This window comes from Falco peregrinus, chromosome 4, assembly GCF_023634155.1.
Source record: "Falco peregrinus isolate bFalPer1 chromosome 4, bFalPer1.pri, whole genome shotgun sequence".
NCBI lineage: Eukaryota > Metazoa > Chordata > Aves > Falconiformes > Falconidae > Falco > Falco peregrinus.
The window spans coordinates 30,511,567-30,533,044 of NC_073724.1; the positions used below are offsets into that span (position 1 = coordinate 30,511,567).

At 38.5% G+C, this 21,478-nt stretch overlaps 1 protein-coding gene across 5 annotated transcripts in view; it reads left to right on the plus strand.

Annotated features, from left to right (window-relative positions):
• Positions 1 to 462: 462 nt before the first annotated feature.
• Positions 463 to 21,478, plus strand: part of CDKL5 (cyclin dependent kinase like 5) — a 140,631-nt gene continuing 119,615 nt past the window's right edge. For 2 of the 5 annotated variants that reach the window (XR_008746839.1, XM_055801953.1), the window contains exon 1: positions 1,340 to 1,526. The gene's annotated coding sequence lies outside the window, so the exon portion shown is untranslated. Of the gene's footprint in view, positions 550 to 1,339; positions 1,527 to 21,478 lie in introns of those variants that run through there. The other 3 variants (XM_027778961.2, XM_055801951.1, XM_055801952.1) reach the window with 3 other exon arrangements.

A 21,478-nucleotide genomic window follows, 5' to 3' on the forward strand; every position in this document is an offset into this window, starting at 1 on the left:
CCAGAAGCCACCTGGCCCTCCTGCCTGTCCAGCGAGGGCCACGTCCCTCACAGCCCTCGCTGCTGCCGGAGGCCGACACCCCGCACCTCCACCTGCCTGCGCTGCCAGCAGCGGGGCTGTCACCCGTGACTGCTGCCGCCCCTCCCGAAGCCCGACCTGCCCTCAGCCGCCGCCTCTCCCCGACGCTACCCCCGCGGCCCGGGCCCGCCGCCGCCCGCAGCCCAGCGCCCGTTTCTCGGCGTCTGCGAGGCAACCGAACCGAGGCTGGGGGCGGTGCTAGTGGGGGTTGGCGGGGCAGGATCACGGCCAGCTTCTATTGGTCGAGGAGGTTGTAGGCGTAGCCTGAGGCCGGCTCATTCCTTTGCTATTGGTGAGAGGGGATGTCAGTGCGGGCTTGAGGGCGGGGCCGGGTGGCTAGTGGCGTCGGTTGAGCGCCGCGCTAGGGAGGGATCGCGGCGGGCGGGGGAGCGGAGTGAGGGGGCGGCGGCGGCGGGCGAGTGAGCGCGCGCCGCCGGGTGTAACGAGAGCAGCGGCGGCGCCGGAGCGGAGGTAGGGGAGCTGCGCGGGGCCGGGCGAGCGCCGGCAGGTCGCCCCTTGCCCTCCGCTGCCCTCACCTGTCACCTGCCGGGCTGTTGCTGCGGCGGCGGGGCGGTCCCGCGCCTCACCCCGTTCCCTCGGCTCCGTCCCTACTCCCCCACCGCCGCCCGGCCGCGCGACCGCCGCCGCTCGCGCCCCCGCCGCCGTTGGGCGGCCGCCGCCCACCCCCCTCCCCCCGCCGTCCCGCCGGGAGCCGTTCGCTGGCGCTGCCCCGGTGGGCGTGGGGCCGGTGGGTGTCCCCGCCGGTGGGGGTCTCCGCCGGCGGGGGTCTCCGCCGGCGGGCAGGGAAGCGCCACAGCCCAGGTGCGCCCGGCCCGGGGCCGAGGGGGCGAGGGAGCGGGGTCTGGCGGCGGCACCGTGTCCGCTCGCCGCCCCTCTCGTCCGGGGCAGAGCCGGCGGGCGCGGCCCCTCTTCGGTCCCGCTGGCCGGGGTTGCACTGAGGTGCCCCGGGAGCGGGGCGGGGGGGGGGGGGGGCGGCCGCCTGTGGGATTCCGCCCGTGCTCCCCGCCTGGCGCTGGCCGTGCCCGCTTCCTCCCCGTGTTCCCTTCCGCCGCGCTGCGGGCTCGGGCTTTTGCTGTAACGATACTCCCGAGGTTACTGCCATCGGTGGGAGTGTTTCCCTGCGGGTTTCTGTGTTGGTTTTTTTTGTGTTGGTGGCGGTGGGTTTTTTGGTTGGTTTTTGCCTTTTTTTTTTTTTTTTTATCAGTCGCACTGTCGACGGGCTTGTGTATTTTCTGTGCCAGTTATGAGAAAATATAGCTGGCTGTTACCCGGCGGGTGAGCGGTGATGGAGAGCGTGAGAGGGGCCAACACCCAGGAGGGAAGGCTGCTCCTCGGCCGGAGCCGCTAGGAGGAAGAGGGATGCCGGGATTCCCGTTGCAGGGCTATTCCTTGATTCTCCTCTCAGGTTTCATCTTCAGTATTGCTCGGTGAGCAGGGAGAACTCGGTTGCTATCCTCGGACTTGAGCGTATGGAAAAGAAAAGGATTTTTTTACAAGCAGGGTTTTGTGTGGTTTGTGTGCGATGCCTCTTTCCTGGGCTGGAGGAGCGAGCAGCTCTGCTCCTGTTCGGTTCCCTTTGGTGTATGTGAGGGCTCTGCGTGCTGTTGCTGTTGCTGAACTACTCCAGCCTCCCTCTCCGAGATCCTCCTCCTGTCTGCATCGTGTGCTGCTGCTGCGGCAGGTACTGCCTGAGACAGCAACAGCCTGAAACTGCCATAGTGAAATTAGTAATGATCATGCAAATTCCTGTGTGCCATGCCTTGGTTGAGGGAAGCTGTTACCTGACTTCTACCCAGTAGGTTTGTCAAGATGGTAATGCATTAGTTGCGGTTCTACCTGGAAGAGTTCTTATTTATTGCAAATATGTGTTTATTTAGCAAAGCTTCAGACCTTTCAAACAGGCTATGGGAGAATATAAAACAGCAGGGCTAGGAAAATCCTTTGGCATACTGATAGATTGCACACCATGAATGGCTTTCAGGTCCTGCAGTATTGCAGGACAGAAGTTTTAAATTCTCCTGTTAGTTTCTTTTGTTGTTCTCATGTCTCTCTGCTGTTGAGCACTACCAGCTTCCAGTATAATGAGCGATCAAATTGTATATTGCCAGTTGATAATGGTTTCTTGGCTAGCACAACCTACAATTCCCTCTTGATTTTACTGTCTATGAGAACACTTAATTATTTTTTTCCAGAGATCTCAGTGCAAGAATGTCAAATCTAACATTTCAAATAGTCTGATGGGTTTATGTGAAACAACATGATCTTTAAGATTTTTCTTGGTTTTGGTGTGTGTGCTGACTTAATAGTGAAGATGTCTGCAGTTGCAAAAAAAAAAAAAAGGCAAGCTTTTTATAAAATACATACCTGCCTGTAGTAGAAATAAAAAGCGCCATTTTAACAGGTAGATTGAAGAATAGAAGTATTGGCTTTTTTTATTGTACGGACTTAAATACTACCTCTAGTTGTGTGGGTGTTCAAAGATTTCTTTCATTTTGCTCATTTGGCAATAGGAAGGAAAATCTCCCCCTTTGTACTTCTGGCAAGATGTTCTGCTAGGAGAGAGCTCTCTGCCTAAAGAAGCCTCCACATTAAATAACACACAGGAGCATGGCCTTGTTTGTCAGTATTTACCTAAAACTGTAGTGTTTAAGGATTTAAATAATTGTATCGGAATTTTTGTAGCCATGTTTTAGCCCCTTAGATTTTTCTGGCAGGTCAAAAAACGGGATCATATATTACAGTGGGTGAAAGACTGTAGTTTGTAGGAAAGGCGAGAAATCTTAAACTGTAGCAATGAAGTGCTGCAAGGAGCAAGTGCTATACCATATTTTGGAACAAAATCTTTTTAATTAATTTCAGCCAGTGCTTAGACCTGTAGTTGAAAGCAGTTACCACGCAAGTATTTTTTCCATCTGTGTTTTTGAATTATGGCTGATTTTTAACTATAATTGAATGTTAACAATTTTAATTAACTTGATACATAATCCATTGTTGGTTTATGTTAAAGATTATTTTTTTAAATGCTTTAAATTTGAACTTTATGGAAGCTAGAACTAGGTGATTCCTTTTGCCTGACCTTATAGTGAGAGTTGTAACAAACCTGTTGTAGCTGATCTGCTCTGGCTTAGTGTTCAAAACTTGAGGTGTTGAAACAAAGAAATTGCAGATCCATTTCAATGTTCTCGTAGATCCTTTCAGTTTAATAATAATGAAAAAATACACTTTGCGATTCAAATACTGAAATGTTTACTGTAGATCCATATTCCTAAATAAATCATTGGGAATATCCATTTCATGAGCCTTTTTTAGTAGTGAAATAGCCATAGGTAAATAAAGAAAAAAAAAAGTGTGGTCTGTATAGAGAGAGCCTCTTTATAAAAAGAGGTTTGGGCTAGTCTGTTGGAAAGTATTATTGGCCCACTGCTATAGTTAACACCATGTTCCAGTATTAAAAGGGTGGTTACAAAGAATATGGAGACTCCCTTTTTTACAGGGAGTCACATGGGAAAGATGAGGGGTAACAGGTACAAGTTACTCCTGAGGAGATTCCAACTGGACACAAGAGGAAAATTTTTCACAATGAGAACAATCAGCCACTGGGATAATCTCCCTAGAGAAGTGGTGGATTCCCCAGCGTTGGACACTTTCGAGATTCAGCTGGACAGGGTGCTGGGCCATCTTGTTTAGACTGTGCTTTTGCCAAGAAAGGTTGGACCAGGTGATCCCTGAGGTCCCTTTGACTCTGGTATTTATGATTCTATGAACTATCGTGCCAGTGTGGTTTGACACTGGCAGTGGCTAGTTCTGTTGTATGGAGCAGGACTACGTGAGTGGGAGGAGAGTTAAGACAGCAAGTACAAGGTAGAATAAGAGAATAATTTCTGTATGCAGAGAACACCCTCTCTCTATATATAACAAAAAGTCAGTTCAGTGCTGTTACAAAAATAGCTATTTATAATGCTGACTATATATGGATGCTCTTGAAAACTGTTCACATATAAGCATTAGCTTTCTCTCTCACTCGAACACACAACGTTTCAGCAGTAGAAATCTGAAAAGAAAGAACTAACCAGCAGTTTCCCTAGGTATTATTTAAGCTCTGGATAAGATATGAATTCTTATTTTTGAGAATTTTCTTGAGCTTATACGCTTACCCTGAGCAGAGCATGAACATGGGTCATGGAACAGTAATGAGAGGGAGCCACCCTGAAAACGTGTTGACATGGAGGCTAAATAAGTCATTGTGAACTGTGTGCTCATCGTGTGAAAGGAACAAGAATGGCTTACATTTGTCATAACTTCTGTTTGAGACTTTTGGCACTACTCGAGCTAAATCTAGCAACTTAGATTTTTTTTGTCTTGATTTTTCACATCAGAACATCAAGGCATGAGAATGATCAGTTACTTGCTATCACTAAAGAATGTATGTAATATAATGAGTAATAGAGTTTATTTCCTGGTTCCAAATTGTGTATTGTAACTATAATACTTTATTTTAGTTTCTAGAAGAAGATTTGTTTGTGAATGGTAGTACTGGCTTTCTGCATCAGAAGCAATAAGAATTAATTTCATAGTATGTATTGTTTTAATGCTCACTAATTTATAAGTAAACTAAGGAAATAGCTGTTACATCAGCCCTCTTGCTGAGTCTGTGCAATTTCAGAATATTAAATATGGATGAAGAAAAAATGTTAATTTTCTGAATGTTCACAACACTAATGTATGCAGCTTTTAAAAATAAGGGAGTTTTATTTAGAATGTGGTAATATGTTTCCTTGTCACTGTGTTAAGATACTTTAGCATAGCAGAAATAATTATGTTAAGATCTTGATGAAATCATGATGAAAGAACAAAATAAATTTAAAAGGTTCTACGTGTCTTAAACTGCGTTGCTATAGAAATATTGCATTTTTTCCCCCTTCTCTTTGCTGAGGCAACCATGAGAATTCTATAGGAATAGGCTAGCCTTCAGAGAACTTCCATGATTGTTTCTTTTAGGCAAAATAACTTTCAGAAATGAATGTATGGGTTCTCAAGTTAGAGTTGGGTTCTGCTTCTCTGTTCATTTGAAAGTTCATACCTAAGTTCTATTTAGTTGCTGTAGAGTCAAAATAATCTGTTGCTGTGTCTTAAAATGAGGAAAATGTGTATGAAATAAGTAGGTATAGTTAATATATGATGCTATGATACTTACCTGGTATACTGAAGTATTTAGGTCTTCAGAAGCTTTTAATTCTAGCTTTAGTGCAGTTAGATTTATTTTTCTAACATCACTTCAGAAGAGATATTAGTGTGTTTCAGTTTGGCTTCGAAATTTGTGTTCCTAATCTAAGAGGGTTGGAATTGCCTGTTGATGTCTTGCAAATTAATCCTTTAGTTGATTTATTTTTAACAATAGGATAAATTAATTTATCACTGACACTTATTTTGGGAAAAGAAGATAGTCATGGTGTGGATGGCATTCACAAGAAATAATTGCATGGCAATATTTAAAAAAAAAGGTGGGGAGGGAAGCCCCCAAATTTCTTCTCTGAAAAAACCAAAATGTGAATCAGTTCTTAACTGAATTCGCATTATGCCATCCACATAGAGCTCTTTTATTCTGGTTAGTTGTAGCACTGTCTGTTAACTTTTTTTTACAGATGACTATAGAAGTACAGATGTTAATGGTAACACAGTGCTTCATTCAGCTGAAGGAAAGGGAGGATATGGCTGTAAGCTTCAGTAGAATAAAATATTTATCCAACTATTAAGTATAAAAAAAATGTAAAAGTCTTGGGACTTGAATATGAAACCAAAACTTTTTTCACCCCTTCCTCCACTTTTCTTCATAATTAGATATCGGTGTTTAAAAGTTGTCGTGTGTTGTAGGAACTGTACATTTCCTAGTGAATTCAAAGAAATGGTTAACACTTAACAATGATTTATTTGTAGGACAGAGTTCTTACTTAGCTTGGTTCCTTAGAACTATGTTTTGGTTGATCTCATGGTCTAACAACTAATTGTGAAGCCCTTGTGTTTGTGAGGAAACAGTTTTCAAACTCATAGAATTTGTGATCTTTAAATGGATTTTTTAAAGTTTCTACTGAACTGATAATTATGTAGGGTAACTATCTGGCATAGAATCAGTATGTCTGGTTTACTTTGAGCTTAATGCTTATGAAGTGAGCAACTACTCAGCTGTGAAGTCCCACTTACATATGAAGTAAGTGAATAGCTACTTGAATGTACATCAGTCTACATGAGCTTTACAGTCTTATCCCTTTATGACCTTGAGAAGGTGGATATTTGTTTAGTCTGTATGTGATAGACTGGGTGACGTTTTAACTTGTTAAATTACCTGATTTCATGGCCAGAAAATAACTGCCAGCTGGTAGCTTTTTTAAGCTTTGTACCAGCAAGTGGGACTTTGTACTTTGTATATTTATCTTTAAAGCATAGAAACTTTTGAATTAAACTTGAGGGCACAGTAAATTTATGTTTATAAGCTTTCTACTTGTTGCTACATTTCCCCATCTTAAGAAGGCCATATTTGTGTGTAATTCACATCTCACAAACCCCCTGCATTTGCCTGTGTGTGCATCAGCCCCATGCTGGTGTTGGTAGAAAAAGAAGTTCCAGTATGCCCTGAATGTTGCAGACTCAGGATGCTTGGTGGTGTGCACTACTCTTTTTCTCTCTCCTCTCCCTTTTCATGTGGACAACATTTCTAGATGATGGTGAAGAGGAAAATGTGTTCTGGTGGGAGTCCTGTTGTAGATAAGCCCCAAATGCTTGCTGGAATGATTTGGATGTTACTCTCTGCTGGTTGTTACTCTTACAACAAAATTCAGTATGCCTGCTATCTTGCTTGCTGCAGCCTGTCATGTTAATTGCAGGTTCATCAGAGTGGTTTTCCATGAATAAACGTAATGTAGTTTGATTGTTCTGCATCTTTCAGGATGGTGGGTTTTTTTTGTAGATTGCATTTTTGGCCGTTAACTTAAATAGTAATAGCAAAACTGAGGTCCATGGAAGTTGAGGATATGTCATAGCCAGCTCTTGTAAAGCTGCTCTTGTTAGAGCTATTACACTAAATTCCTGTTAACCTGCTGTGATCAGTAAAAACTTTACAGTAGCTGAAAACAAATTACAGGAAAAGTTTCCTCTTCTGTTTTCTATTTTGAACACTTGGCAACATTTTGTTTATTCCCTGGAGCCACTTAAGACCTCTCTACAAACATTTGTGCACATGTAATGAGTTAAATGTATGTTTAGCTTCAGTTGTATTGTGTATGGAGAAGTGTATGCAGGGTTGGGGCCCAGCTAACTTCAGTTTTAGTGACCCCCTTCAGAGGTGAAGAAATCTTAAAACTGTCAAAACATACAGCACCTTATATAGTATATTAAACTGTTTTTATTCTCACATCTTAATTGATATTTCAAATTTGTGTTGTTCAAAATAGTTGGTAGATATACTGGCAGCTCTTTAAGTGTTTTCTGTGTTAGAATATATTTTGAGTTTGAGAAACAGGGGATGGGCATAGATCTATGATAACTTAGATTAAGTTTAGATTTTATGTTATGTACCATTTGAGATCAAAAAAGTTTAATTTGCTTATGGGCTACTTATGTATAGAACTATTCATCCAAAAGTTAAAGCTGCTTATTAGTCTAAGAGTAGGCAATTGTCATAGCAGTGACAGTAGATGTTAATAATTTTCAGCTGTGAACCTCAGAACATACACTTTTTAAAATTATATCTTTTTTTATTGCAAGATGGAAGTTTGCTGAAGTGAGGCTGAATCTATTAACAAATATAGAATACCCCCTCCTTGACTTTCTGCTGCTGTTTTTAATAGGGTTGCTTAGGGATTTTGAAGTGATAATTGACATCGAGGATGTAAGAGAGGCCTCAGGAGCTTGCCTGGTTAGACCTTCTGCTCAAAAGCAGTATTTTCCTAAAAATATGTTTATTCCTAAAATGTCACTAGGAAAAAGTTGTATAAAATGAAGTTATTCTTCTCTTACCAGGGCACCTTTTTCTTCCCCTGACAGTGCTCAACTAATTTTAATGACACTGCCTGCATTATCTTATTTTGAGCACTTGAAAAGAGAATTCCAGCTAAAAGGAAGCAAAAGGTCTTTGATGCAAGCAGATGTGTTTTGGTTTTTTTCTCCTCTTTTTGGCTCTGATCTTCCCCCCCTTTTTTTTTTTTGTTTCTACTCTTAATCTGCCACATCAACAATGTTGCCATATGGTTGTTTGCTTAACCTCTGCAAAAATGCTTCCACCCTTCTTTGCCTTACCATCAGACAAGGATGGAGTTGCAGTATCCCAGAATCCACCATTCCAGACATGCACACATGGTTATGCTGTTATCTACCTACATCTATAAGTTTTAAAAAAAAACCCTAAAAGAAAACCCCCAAATCCCTTACCTTAACTAATCCTTGTATGAAAAAACCTACAATCAGTCTATGCTTGCTTCAGAAGTTTTGTGCTTTAAAAACTTGAGTCTACCTTATGGACCTCTTCACACTTTCCTGATCCATCTGTTCATCTAGCACAGCTTTTTCTTTCATCCCTTCACACAATCTTAGGCTGTTGAAATGCAAGACGCCTTTGCAGATCCTTTAATTGGTAGTAGTCTTTATTTTTACTTCTCTACATCTTTTTGTATTTCTAAAAAAAGAACCAAACAAACAAACCAACACCCCCCCAGCCCAACACAAAAAACCCCACCCCGGAAGTCTTGTTTCCTTTCTCCTTTTCTTTTTTGACATTATTATTATTACAAAGGATGTTTTCAATTAGATGTCATTATAATGTTTTTATGCAACCATTCCTTTTCTACTTGACTGTGAAATCTTGTTTGGGTGCAGCTTGCATTTAAAGACAGTTATTTATGGAGAACTTTAGCTGTACATCGTGATGTACAGTCAGTAATGAGTTGATCCGGTAAGTCTATAGACTGAAGCTACTACTTTATGCAGTATAACCTATTATAAAACAGAAAACCTTGAAGTGGGGAGCGGTAAGAGCTGATGAAATTTTTTGTGGAACAGGTGGGACTTCAAAGTTTTATTTTAGTTTGAGGGAAGGTTGCTTATGCAATTGTTCCATCTGTCCATCCATCTGTCCATTAGCCTGTCCTCCCACGATGCCAGTAACTTCTGAACCACTTGCTCAATTCCTAGTCAACTTTGGCAGAGGGACAGCGTTCTCCAGGTCTGTTGCAGACATACAGGTCTTACAGAAACAGGCAGATGGTACAGAAGAGGCTGAGCAAGAAATGGGGAACCGTTCAGTGTCTCTGTGGTCAGCCTGTAGTAACACCTATAATGGCATTTGTGCCTTTTGCCAAGGTATAGTGTGCAAAGTCAAGGTAGTATGAAAAGTAGGAGAAACATCAAGCTGACAGGATAGGTTATTGCATTGTGCGTAATGGGGTGGGGTGGGCATGCCATTGAGGGCAATAATTTGGGGAAGTTATTCTAGGAGGGAAGTAAGGGTATTCTTATGATTGGACATGGGACCCAGAGGTGTCATGGGAGACTTGTTTGACAGCGCCTTATGTAGGTTACGCAGAAGTGTAACATGTTTTTTAAAGAATTTCCTATCTTTAAAAGAATTGGGGGAAGAGCTGCTCTGTTTAAACCTTTGGTAAAGAGCAAAGCAAAAAGGAGGGAGTTGTAGGTGGAATAGAAAACATGTCATCTGATGTATGTGGGTAAGAGTTTGTACATATCTTACGAAGTCACTGACAGAAATATGGACTTGATGCAGGAAGAAGAGTGGCAGCCAGCCAGGAGGAACTTCAAACATAGAACTTCATGTGTCAAACATAGGGGGATTACAGAGAAAAGAGGGGCTGTAGTACAGGAAAACAAATCAAAATCACGGAAATATTTCTTGAAAAACTGGGAGGGTGGAAATGGTCTTTCAGTTTAGGATTTCAAGAATTCTGCAATTTCAACAGAACAAATGTGTTGCTTGACTTTCTTTAAAAACTGTACTACTGCTATAAATAAAACCGGATTTTGGTATGAAGGTGACGATGTGGGATGCCCATGGTAATAGTAACAAAACGGTATTTTCAGAAGGTGAACCTTGACTCTGCTTTTCCTAACCAAATAGCTATTGCTGTCATTTGGAGATCATTAAATCTGTTTCAGTAAACTCTTTACACATTGACATTTTAGTTGCCTAAAGCTCTGTGAGTGAACACTATATTTGAAAAACAACAACAAAAAATGCTTTTCTTCTGTTAACCTAAATGTTTTTTCGGTTCCTTCTGCAGACTCAAATTATGTGATATAATTCACAGCAAAAAATCAATGTATATTTGTAATAAATGTATTTGAAACTTAAAATTGGTTTATGTATAAGTTTGGATGCAGGGAGATGTTTGTATTTTTTTCCTGTGGGATAAATCAAATTTGTTTATACAAGTCACTGTAAAATACAGTGGCTAAATTGTGTTGCAAATAATATGTATGAATGAGGGGAGATAAGAAGATACTTGTATTAAGGCCAAAGTCCACTTGCCTTTGATCATAGAAAGTACTGAACAGCCCTGGGAGGGTAGGAGGCCCATACTGTATTTTTCCACACCAGTAAAATGGGTGACCTTTTGTTTGACTGTTCCAGTTATATTCACTTAAAATAACATTTGAGCTATTGTTGGCTATTTCATTGAAAATGGAATGGCAGATCAAGCTCGTTAGTTTGCTGCTCTTCAAAGAAATTAACAAAGAGGAAGTATGCTGTCCTTTTAAATAGACTACATAAAGCTTCAATGCTAGTGGAAAAAAGATTGTTAAATTACATAAAATATGAATAAACAGTTTTCTTCTAGTAAACTTTTCCACTGTAAAAGCAGTGGGTTTTTTTTAATGCTAGTTCTTACATTCTTTTAATATCTCAGATTTTTAATTTATTAACAATAGTTGTAACTGTGCCTTTGTGACCATCAAACTATTTTCTGGATTTTTTTCTTACATTTCTTAGTTTAATATAACTTCTCTTGCTCACTTTCTGATTTTGATCATTAGTTTTAATTTTAATGTCTTTTTACTTTGTGAAGTACAGCAATAGTTAGAACATTCCCCATCAAAATGCACAAGTTGCCAAGCCCCATGCACCTTTACTGTCCAACAGGCATACATACCCCCAAATTTGGGGAATAATTTGTAGTATTCAAATGTACAAGGGTGATGGTGTAGGGCATGTAACGCATGAAAATAAGAGTCTTGAGGGTAGGGGATGTATGATGAGACCCCCATCCTAATTTGTGCTTATGGAATTTGCTGTACAGATAAATGCCACTTCAGTTTCTTCCACCTGTTGTGCGTGTAACTAATACTTAGGAAAATACGGCATCTTTCCTGTCCTTAAAGCTGGGTTTGCATATGATCCTGAGAATTAAGAAATGGAAGCAGGGATGAAAATGAGGCTCTTGTTGAGCATATTTACAGATTTTTCATCTGCTGTAGAGCCCTCACATTGACAGACCTGTGTGCTGGGTCTGATGGAAAGCTGCCTTGTGCTGGGCTGTGTAACCGAGAAGGCTGCGGCACAGGGCTGTGGTGAGAGGTTGCCCCTGTGGATAGGGCTCCCACTAGCCTTGAGTCTTCCTGCTTGAGGTGAAACACTGCGTGGGCAAGCTGTGCTGCCCAGGTGTGGCATTATTCAGTGGACAGCAGTCCCTGTGCTGTGCTACTGATGGCTCAGAGGGTATGTCATGCTAAAGTTTTAAACTGGGGAGCTGAGGATTCTGTTTAATGTTCAAGGTGTGGAGTTTGAAAGCTTTGTATGTAGCATGTGTATTTGTGTGATGTTAATTTATGGGCTTTTTTATCATTTCATCGCTCACTCTTATCTCTCAGGATGAAAATCTAGTCTGCCTATGAAGCTGAAATAATTGGGTTTTTTTTCAGGTGCAATGATAGATGAAGATTAAAATGGACCTGTAGAATCAATTACCTTTCTGATATGGGTGGTGAATTTTCCCTGCTTCCTTTTCCAATAGACTTTTACTATTTTATTGAGGAACTGCAGGACAGATTAAAAGAAATTGTAGGCTTTAATTTTCATTATGTATGGCAGACTGTGGTGGTGAAGTTCCTCTGGTGAAAACCAGCAATAAATTTGAATGTGATGTGGATTGCTTAATGTCTTTTAATGCCTGATAGTTACATAGGACAGATTTTCATCATGATACCATAGCAGAAGTGGCATTAGTGTGCTTTAGCTTGGAGTTTAAATCTAGAAGCAAAATATCAAAAGCCAAGATTGTTTTAATGTGTAATAACGCTTACATGAAAATGCTTTTGTCTAGTTGTGTTCTGCAAAACAAATCACAAGTATATTACTGCAGCGTAGTAGGTGCTCATGTTTAGGTTGTGTAGGACTAGTGGTAGAACAGCAAATGGTGCTGGGCACGTAAGTGTTTGTAGACTAGAGAATTCCCTGTGATGCTTGCTTTAAATCTGACTCTTAAGGAGTACAAAAATGTCCAAAATAGACCATTAATGCTCTACAGTTTTATTATGAATCAAATTATTTGTTACAAAATCAAATTTAATGTTACAAAAGTCTTATTTCATATTGTACTTAATCTAGCTTGGCTAAGAAGTAGCTCTTAGGGTTGTCTTGCTGCTGTTTCTGGTATTCCTGCATGCCCCCGACATGAGCCACTTCTGTAGTCATTTATGATGTGGGACTGCCAATGGTGATGTATTGATAGTGGGGAAAATACTGGATTTCTTGTTTGTTTGTTTGTCTTTGTTGTATAATATTTAAGGAATGGAGAAAATGAGAGCATACTAAACAAGCTTATTTTCTTCCGATTGTTTGTTTGTTGGTTTTTTTTTTTTTTTTGAAAACTGAAAGCACTTGCACAAAGGCTACAGATTATATTGGAACTTTTCTCCTGTAAATATGCTTCCAAAATACATGAACTGGAGAGAAATTATCTAAAAGATATATGGAACACTAGAATATGAAGGAATGTTTTAAAATAATTTTCAAGAAAGTAGTCTTCTGGAATATGTGCCTACTATATTACTTTTTTCCAGTAACATCTTCAGTTTGATATGTCTTTTTCCATTTTCTGATTCAATGAAGACAAGTAGACAGTCTTTCGAACATTGTTCCTTAACAATACAGAACAATGTATGTCGTGCTTGTCAGTTTTATAGTTGTTATAGCTCGCTAAGATGCTTTCTAATAATTCCACCTGAGGAAAATAATACTGTTATTTAATTAATAGCAAAAACAAATAATTGGAGGAGGAGAAACATAGCTCAAACTAATCTAAAAAAAGAGATGAAAGTAAGTGTTGAGCAATTGCACTGCAGTACTAAAGAGAAATGTAATCCTCTTGAAGGAGAAACATAAGTTTCCAAATTGATTTTAGGTAAGATGTCAGTAGTGGGGTGAGAGAATACTGTGCATGTGCCAGTGCTAGCTGTATACGGTACAGCTGTGACCCGAGGGCAAAAAAAAGTGGAACATAAGTTAAGGTAGCAATTGGACTAAATTCCAGGTAAGTAAGGGTTCTGGTGTGCAGCTGTTGACTAACATTTATTTTGTACATTACTCTGCTTCTACAATGCTATGAACAAGTCATACCTGAATTAAAATCTAAACATATTAAACATATGTCCTTATGACCCTTCTCTTTCCGTTAGGTAAAAATAGGACTTGGTCCTTGTGTAGTGTGAAACTGATTACTTAAATTGCCAGATAACAAATGCAGGTTAAGTAATTCTTAATTATACGTTGAAAGCTGTATCTCTTCTGTCAGCACTTTTGAGAGTCAGTTTTTGCAAACAAGTAGTCTGAGCTTTTTGGTTAAAATCTACCAGAATTATGGGACATCAAGTAAGTATAGTATATGTGTTTTTAAATTGCCTTCGTGCCTTTGAGGAGTTTAGACAATAAAGCATTGTGCAGCATGGTATAAATGACTATAAACAATTGTTCAAAGATAGTAAGTGGAGTAAATATTGAATTTGGAAAGAGTGGAAAAATATATGTGGTTTTAAAAATCTGTGCTGTATAAGGAGTTGTGCTGAGCATGACCTCAAACAATACTTTGAGTTTCATGAATGAGCCTATTTAATTGCCTTGTGTTGCATGTCTTATTTTAAGAGGTTTGTGAAACAAATTGGAGAAATACAAATTTGAGCAAAACTTGAGAAAACAGAAATCTGTAGCATGCTTATGCCTTTTGGTAGAAACTGAATGTTCTGGGCTGTATCTGAACTTGCTATTTGGTTTTCACTGTCATTGCTTGGCTCTGTTCAGGGTGGTGTCTTTGTTCTTTCATGCACTACTATTCACATGCCATTGTTTGTACGTAAGGTAGAAAAGTGGTCAGTGTTTTCTTTGACATTTACTTGTAATGATTCTCTCAGTTAAAGAGTATAATTACCAAGTAGTCCTTTTGCAAAATATCAAACGTGATTTCCCCCTCCTCTAATTATATGGTAATACTATAAGCTATCCCTATATTCTGTTCTTTGCAGTTGAGGCACAGCTTAATTGAATCAGAGCTGGAGGATGTGAACAACAAAAGTTTTCATCTATTCTACTTAAGAAACCTAAAGACAGAGCTTATGTGGAAATGAATTTTGCTGGTGTATATACTGCGGATGTAGATGTTGCAGCTTTGCCAGTGACATGAGGTGGGGTGTTCTGGGCAGACCTCAGAGTGTTACTGCTCCTATTTCTGAATATAAAAAGTTGTTTGGAACTTGTTCATTTTCTTGTTTTGAATTATAGGTATTTCATATAGAGTTCTTGGCTCAGCATTTGAGATTGCTGAACAGGAACAGAAACAAAAAAAGACTCCCTAGGCTGCAGACTGCTTTTAAGATAGAACACTGTAATATGCTGAGCTCTTTTATTGAGCGATAATTGTCATTTCTCCTAGAATTTCCGGTAATATGCCCTTCACTTTGTCCATTTCTATTATAAAGTTATGAAAGGTTAGGATGTTGCTTCAGGGGATTTGCTTGTAATTAGTGTATGTTTTAAATTGTTTTGGTTGGTTTGTTGTTTTTTGATTTTTTTTTAATTTTTTTTTCCTCTCTGTTGCAATTTAATGGAATCTTGCAGGCTGCCATTCTTGTTGGGAAATACTGCTCAAATTATGAATGGCGAGCTGCTTAGTGATGCATTTTAATGAAGATCACCATTTTATGCTGTGATTTGCTTCGAATAAATTTGCTTATTTGTAGGACATTGGTGTGTCTTCCAGTGAGCCTCTAGAAGGTATGATGAAGATCAGTGGTAGAAATGGTTTTTGTCATGCTTCTTTTAGGACTGCTGCCGTGGAGGGTGGATGTTGAATAGGGTAAGTTTAGGAAGTGAATGGGGATTGTTTTGTCTAGTAACAATTATTTTAATGTGACAGTGAAGGTGTTAATTGTCACACTTCTCTAGTTTTGTTTGTTATGGCTTTTTTTATGTGCTTTTCAGTAGCCTAACCATTGACTTCTAGAAATGATTAAGACTATTGATTGTTGAAGGAAATTTGTGGATGGTAGTCCTTTTTTTAGAAAATAAGCAGTTCTTGTAGGATCTAGCTAAGTTTTTTTGATAAGCCTTTGTCTTTGATATTGTAATGTATATTTATTGAATATTAACCTCAAAACGTTTGAGTTCTTTTTTAACAACTGTATTTGCAGTGGGTGTTTAATAAGTAAATGTAGCAAATGTTAGGAGTTGGATCTCATAGCTCTTCTGTATCCAGATTCTCTGTACGGAGAGAAATTAAGAAATTTATTACCTAATTTATGCTGGTTTGCAAAAGAGATTAATAACCCCCAGCACCATAATGAAATCAAGTTGGAGTCCTAAATCTATATAGTGTTGGAAAGTTGTTATTTATTTGGAAGTTACAATACTCTCATCTTCTGCAAAGGTAAAAGCGTTTATTTTGTGACTGTGTTTAGATAGTGGCTTAATATAATTTACTGTGAGAGGCAAGGTGTTTGTTTTGGTCTGTATGATGACCTAAAATGTGAGCTGTCCTTTAGATAAGTCATTCAAGTGTAGGAAAAAAATCCACATTTAGTATGAGCTGTTCAACTGCATAATGCGTTTTTTTGTTCATGCATTTAACAGTTTTGTTCTTCTAATTAGGATGCAAAAAACCACTATGATGTTGGTAATTTTTTTTCTTGAAGAGTAGAGGCCTGGTAGTAATTAAGTTAGTTGCATAAACTACATTTTTAGCTCTCCAGTTTTGTTGTACTCTTGTATATGAGACAGTAAAACAAATGAAGTTTAAGAGTTTGTCTTAAAAAGGTAGTGTATGTTTGGGTTTAAGCAATAATTAACGAATGAGGTGATAAGATGTGGAAGTACCAAGAGGGGAAGCATTGATTGTGAGACTGGGGGAGGAGGGGGTAGCGTTTTGCTGTAGTACAGCTATAAACACATTTTACAAATACTGTATTTCAGGAACAGCAGGCTAATTTGCTTTTTCAACAGTGGGAAATACATCTTTGGTGAGATCTGGTCTTATACTCTGTTTTACAGACAGTTTAATCTCTACAGTTCTTGAATTTTCCAGTGTGGGTTATTCTGTTTGGTAGGCTTTTAAGGTTTTGTAGTTTTTTTTGGACTTCTGCAAATGTTGCAGTAAATTAGGGAGACTAAGAAAAAGAAGTCTTCGTGTGGATAAAATCCTGGTGAAATATCAAACTCAACACTTCTGTGTTTATTTTAGCAATAAAATTTAAGAACTTAATGCTTAGATGCCAGTTGTGTCTTGTGTCAACCTCAAATAGGGAAAAAAAAAGTCAGCCTGCACAGCACATACATTCATTTTCACTAGAGCAAAAAATACACATGTGAACTTGATTCAGTCCATTTCTGTTTCTCTGAAGTTTTATGGTTTTTGACAGTCTGAAGTGAAGCCTAGTTGTTTTTTTAACTTTTAAATAGAATTGCATTGAATTTTGTAATACACAGTATTAAATTAGGTTAGATGATTACATTCTTACAAATAGGCCACTTGTATGATATAGAAATACTATGCGTGTAGTTTATAAATGGAAGATGATCTTCTTAAAGGAAGAAGTCTTTTGTGTGGTATATGGGTTTTTAATCTTTTTGGTTTTGTCTTACATAGCCCACTTTTCTTCCCCAAGTATGGTTTTGAAGCTCTTCAGTTGTAATAAGAAAATGTCTTTGAAAAATCACAGTGAACTGTTTTATCAAATAAATGAATAAAAAAAAAAAGGGACTGAAACTAGTTAGCTAATTGTGTTTTATTCCTGCTGCTTTTTTGACAGTTACCTTTAGATATTTACAATACACAGCCAAATTTTTAAGAATTAAAAACCTCTAGGCATACTATTTTTGTTTAAAGATGTGGCTATGATAGCTTATCTGTAATGGCAATGGTAACGAAACGAAATACTGAACTAGAACTATTCTACAAAGCCTTACTTACTGTCAGATATCCCTGAAAACACAGAATGATGCAAGGTGTTGTAATAGTAAAACATATTTTGTTTATAGGAAGTCTATCCCCAATTATCTGGAAAAGCTGATGCTCGTTTTCTTGTTCCAGATGACACAATAATGCATTGATCAGGTACATTGAGAGAGGGGAAGAAACAAGAGTTCATTCACCTCTAGAAGACTGATAGGCATACATAAAATTGACGCTAATTAATAGGTTCTGCTAGTGGGTATTATGTTTAGCAAGTTCTGTTTTGTTAATGATCTTCTACAAATGGAAGCTCTGTTGTTACTCTGCTGCGCTTCCGTGTGGCTAACATCTTGATACATGGTTGTATTAATGAGGTTTTTAACAGCAGCCTTTAACGTTTTGAATTCTGATTATTTTTTTATCAAGGTATATTTCATAACTGGAACTCATATACATATGATCTCTTACTTTCTTTTACTTGCCTGAGAATAAAAATTCACTGTTACTGCCTATAGGGTTTGCTTTACAGCGTAAGATCATGTGACAGTGTCTTCAATATTAGTGCTTTATTGACGTTTTTCTGCAACTGGGTCTGTATAATACTTGTTCACTCTGCATATTTATGACAGATAAGATATAGTAAAGAAAATGTGTATTGTTAAGGATCAACTCTTTTTACAAGACATAGTTTGTCTGTAGTGAGTATAAGATTCTGTTTGTCATGTATTTGTGTGCTAATCAATGGAAACAGATTGAAGGAGATCAGAAAATATTTAGAGTGGCAACTCCATATTGTTTCATGTTCTTGTATCAGTTAGAATTGCTTTTAAACCAGAAAGAGCAAGTGTATCTTCCTTTTCAGGAAGACTTTTAATATGTTTTGCTTACAATTTCTAAATATAAACAACAGTATTTCAAAAAAGAGAAATTAAAGCAATTTAATTACAATCCTTAATGAGTGTTGAGATGAATGGATCAAGTAATTTAAACTTATCAAAGTACTGAAAACACACCCTATTCTATTTCCATTCTAATTCCATTTAATTGATAAAAGAAATGGAGAGTCAAAGAAGAACACATAGGACTGCTGCTGTGTACTAACTTGATGCTAGTGTCAGGATTCCATACTCAAATGGGATTTGCACCTAATAGCTATTAGAAAAGTGTAACAGTAGTGTATTTCAAAGGACAATGGTCAAAAGCCACTTACTGTTGTTTGGATGTCACAAATCTGCAAAAAACCAAAGGGGCAAAGAATTCTTAGAAGATGTAAGTAGGTAAGGAATGTTCTGTTTCTGTTAGTAGACTGAAATGAGAATTTCACCGTATTGAAATTGCTGAATTTTTAAACAATTGAGAGGAAGAAAGGGAAATCTTTTTTACTTGAAACACAATTCTACAAAAGTGTGCAATAAGTGTGCTATTTTTCCTTCTCTTCCTGCCTTGGTCAGCTCCCTTCTTGGGGTACAAGTTCTAATTCATTGTTATAGCTGAATTGCTGCACTTAATAGCACTGACTGATAAAATGAGAATAATCACTTCTGACTAGATGCAGTTGTAAGAACACAGATAAACTGACTACAGCTATAACTTAATAATTTTTGAAATTTCTAGGTTCCTTTGTTCTTTCAGACAGTTACCACTAAGCACTATTTTCAATATTCAGTGAAAGTAATCTAAAGACATGGTAGAACTGGAGTGTTCTACTGCATTTCATGTGGGCTGTTGCCAGTGAAAAATAGTATAGCCCTTTGTTCATTTATCTGGGATCCTCACCTTTTTTGCTGACCCTTGGGTGTAACCAGTTAGGTTCTTCAAACAAGCTACAAGCTTTGTGGCCTTTTAATAATGCATGTGATGTTTTTAGGAAAAAATACTTTGAACATATGGCTGAATTATTACTCAGTCTTTTTGGATTAGCTGCTGTGACTCTTGGTTAGCTAAGGCAGTTTGGTTTTTTAGCTTGCTCTGTTCCTTAGACCTATGGTCTTTTTACCACAGGGTAAGGCTAATAGGTTTTAAGTCCTGGAGTAACTGCCTCAGTCTGCTACAAATTAGTTTATAAAACTCCATCCAGTAACTTGTGTGTGTAAGTATGATAACATCACATTTGAGCAAAACTAGTCTTTACTTGCTAATCCATATTTGGTAGGTTATTCTTGTATTAAATTACTCTTGTTATAACTGTCTTACTGTCATATATGGCATGAAATTATGCCCTTTTTAGCTTTTGGGCTGTGTTGTTAAATAGATACTATTTTGTCAAAGTATGCAAAACAGGACTGTACTGAAATCTAGATCCGAGGAAGAGATTATCTGACTTGAATACAAGGACAATAGGATGTTTAGGGATGTGTGTGTGTGTGTATGGGGCAGTGTCTTCAGGAGAATATTTAGGGTTGTCTTTACATGCTTATACCATTCCTATAGTGTACTCTGTATTCCCTTCTGGCTGTTGTCAGAAACCATGTGCTGGATTTGGAAGACCTGTAGTCAAACAAGTATAGCTATTGTAATGTTCTTGAAAGATTGGATCTTAGTAAAGATCCATTTTTTTAGGCAGATGAGAATACTACATATAGACTTATACGATGTCATCAGTTCCACGTATCTTTGAAATACCTATGGCCTCCAGGTCTCACTAGTGTTAATGATTTACCTCTGGTTTTAAAAAAAAAAACAACCTACTACTCTAGGAGCATCTACAGATATCCAGCCTCCACCCCTTCTTTTACAAGAACAAATCCTATGCTTAGGAAAAATGCATAACACTTTTTGAACACGCTGCCTGTGTTCTTTCTGGGGGCCTGGGGTGGGATTTTTAAAAGAAAAATTTGCTAACCTAGATTGATTAGGTATTGGGTCCCTAGTTTGATTCTGTATTTAGGCAGACCTTTTTTAGTGTTACAGATAGGATTTTTACTTTCTTAACTTAAAATCTGAACTGGTAGCTGTGAGGAAACCTTTTGACTTGTGTAGAACACAAGGTGACTCTCAAGGAAAGTGGAATACCCCTACTAGAAGCAAATGGAAGAGGAAAGAGTAACAGTATCTTTCCCTGGTCGTTAACTGGCAAGAGGGCAGTAAATAAGCTTTTTATTTTATTGTTTTCTTTAACATATTTGGAAGTGCCAATCTTAACCTTTGCTTAAGCTGCGAGTCTTATGCTTAACTGTTCCCTGCCTGTATTACTGGTTTTATGATTGTTTTGTTTTAAATGAGAAGATCTGGGTGTTTGTGCCTATCTCTTCCAAATATTTGAATGATTGCTTGTGGTAGCAAGACATTTTGCATTCTCTAATAGTGAAAGTAGTGTATCTGCCTTCAAAAAATTCAAGAAATTCACTAACTGAAGTTGTGTAGATCTTTATTCCATGTCATAAATGCAGTAGGAAAAAAAAATTAAGAAAAGTGTTTTGGATAGATTAATAAATTGGGATCATGAGAGGAGGTTTTTATTGGTGCCTCTATCTGCTCTTGCATGATTTTGTATTGTATCAGGAGCAGGTTATGCTGAAGTAACTTCTCTAATACTATCCTCTCGGTCAGCAATTTAGTAGAGGAATTTAGAGGATATCATCAGTAGATCACATTTTATTGTGAACAGGATGGAGGAATTTGAGGCTACTGAAAACTTCAGGAACTCTGAGAGATGGTTTTGATTTAATCCATCATAATGGATTAAAAATTGTGATGGAAAAGCCTTCAGCAGGTTTCAGCAGGCAATGGTTTCAATGTCAGTTATACTCAAACTACATACCTGGGACCTCAAACAGAATCTCTCTCTCAGTTTATATTGTTTTATTTGATGTATTAAATGTTATAATAGGCACGTGATGTGTATAAATGGACATACTTGGACTTTTTCCTCCCCTAGTGCGCCTCTGTGGAGAAGAGCGTTTAAGCGGTTCTTTGGTACGTGGATGTGATTTGATAGCCTT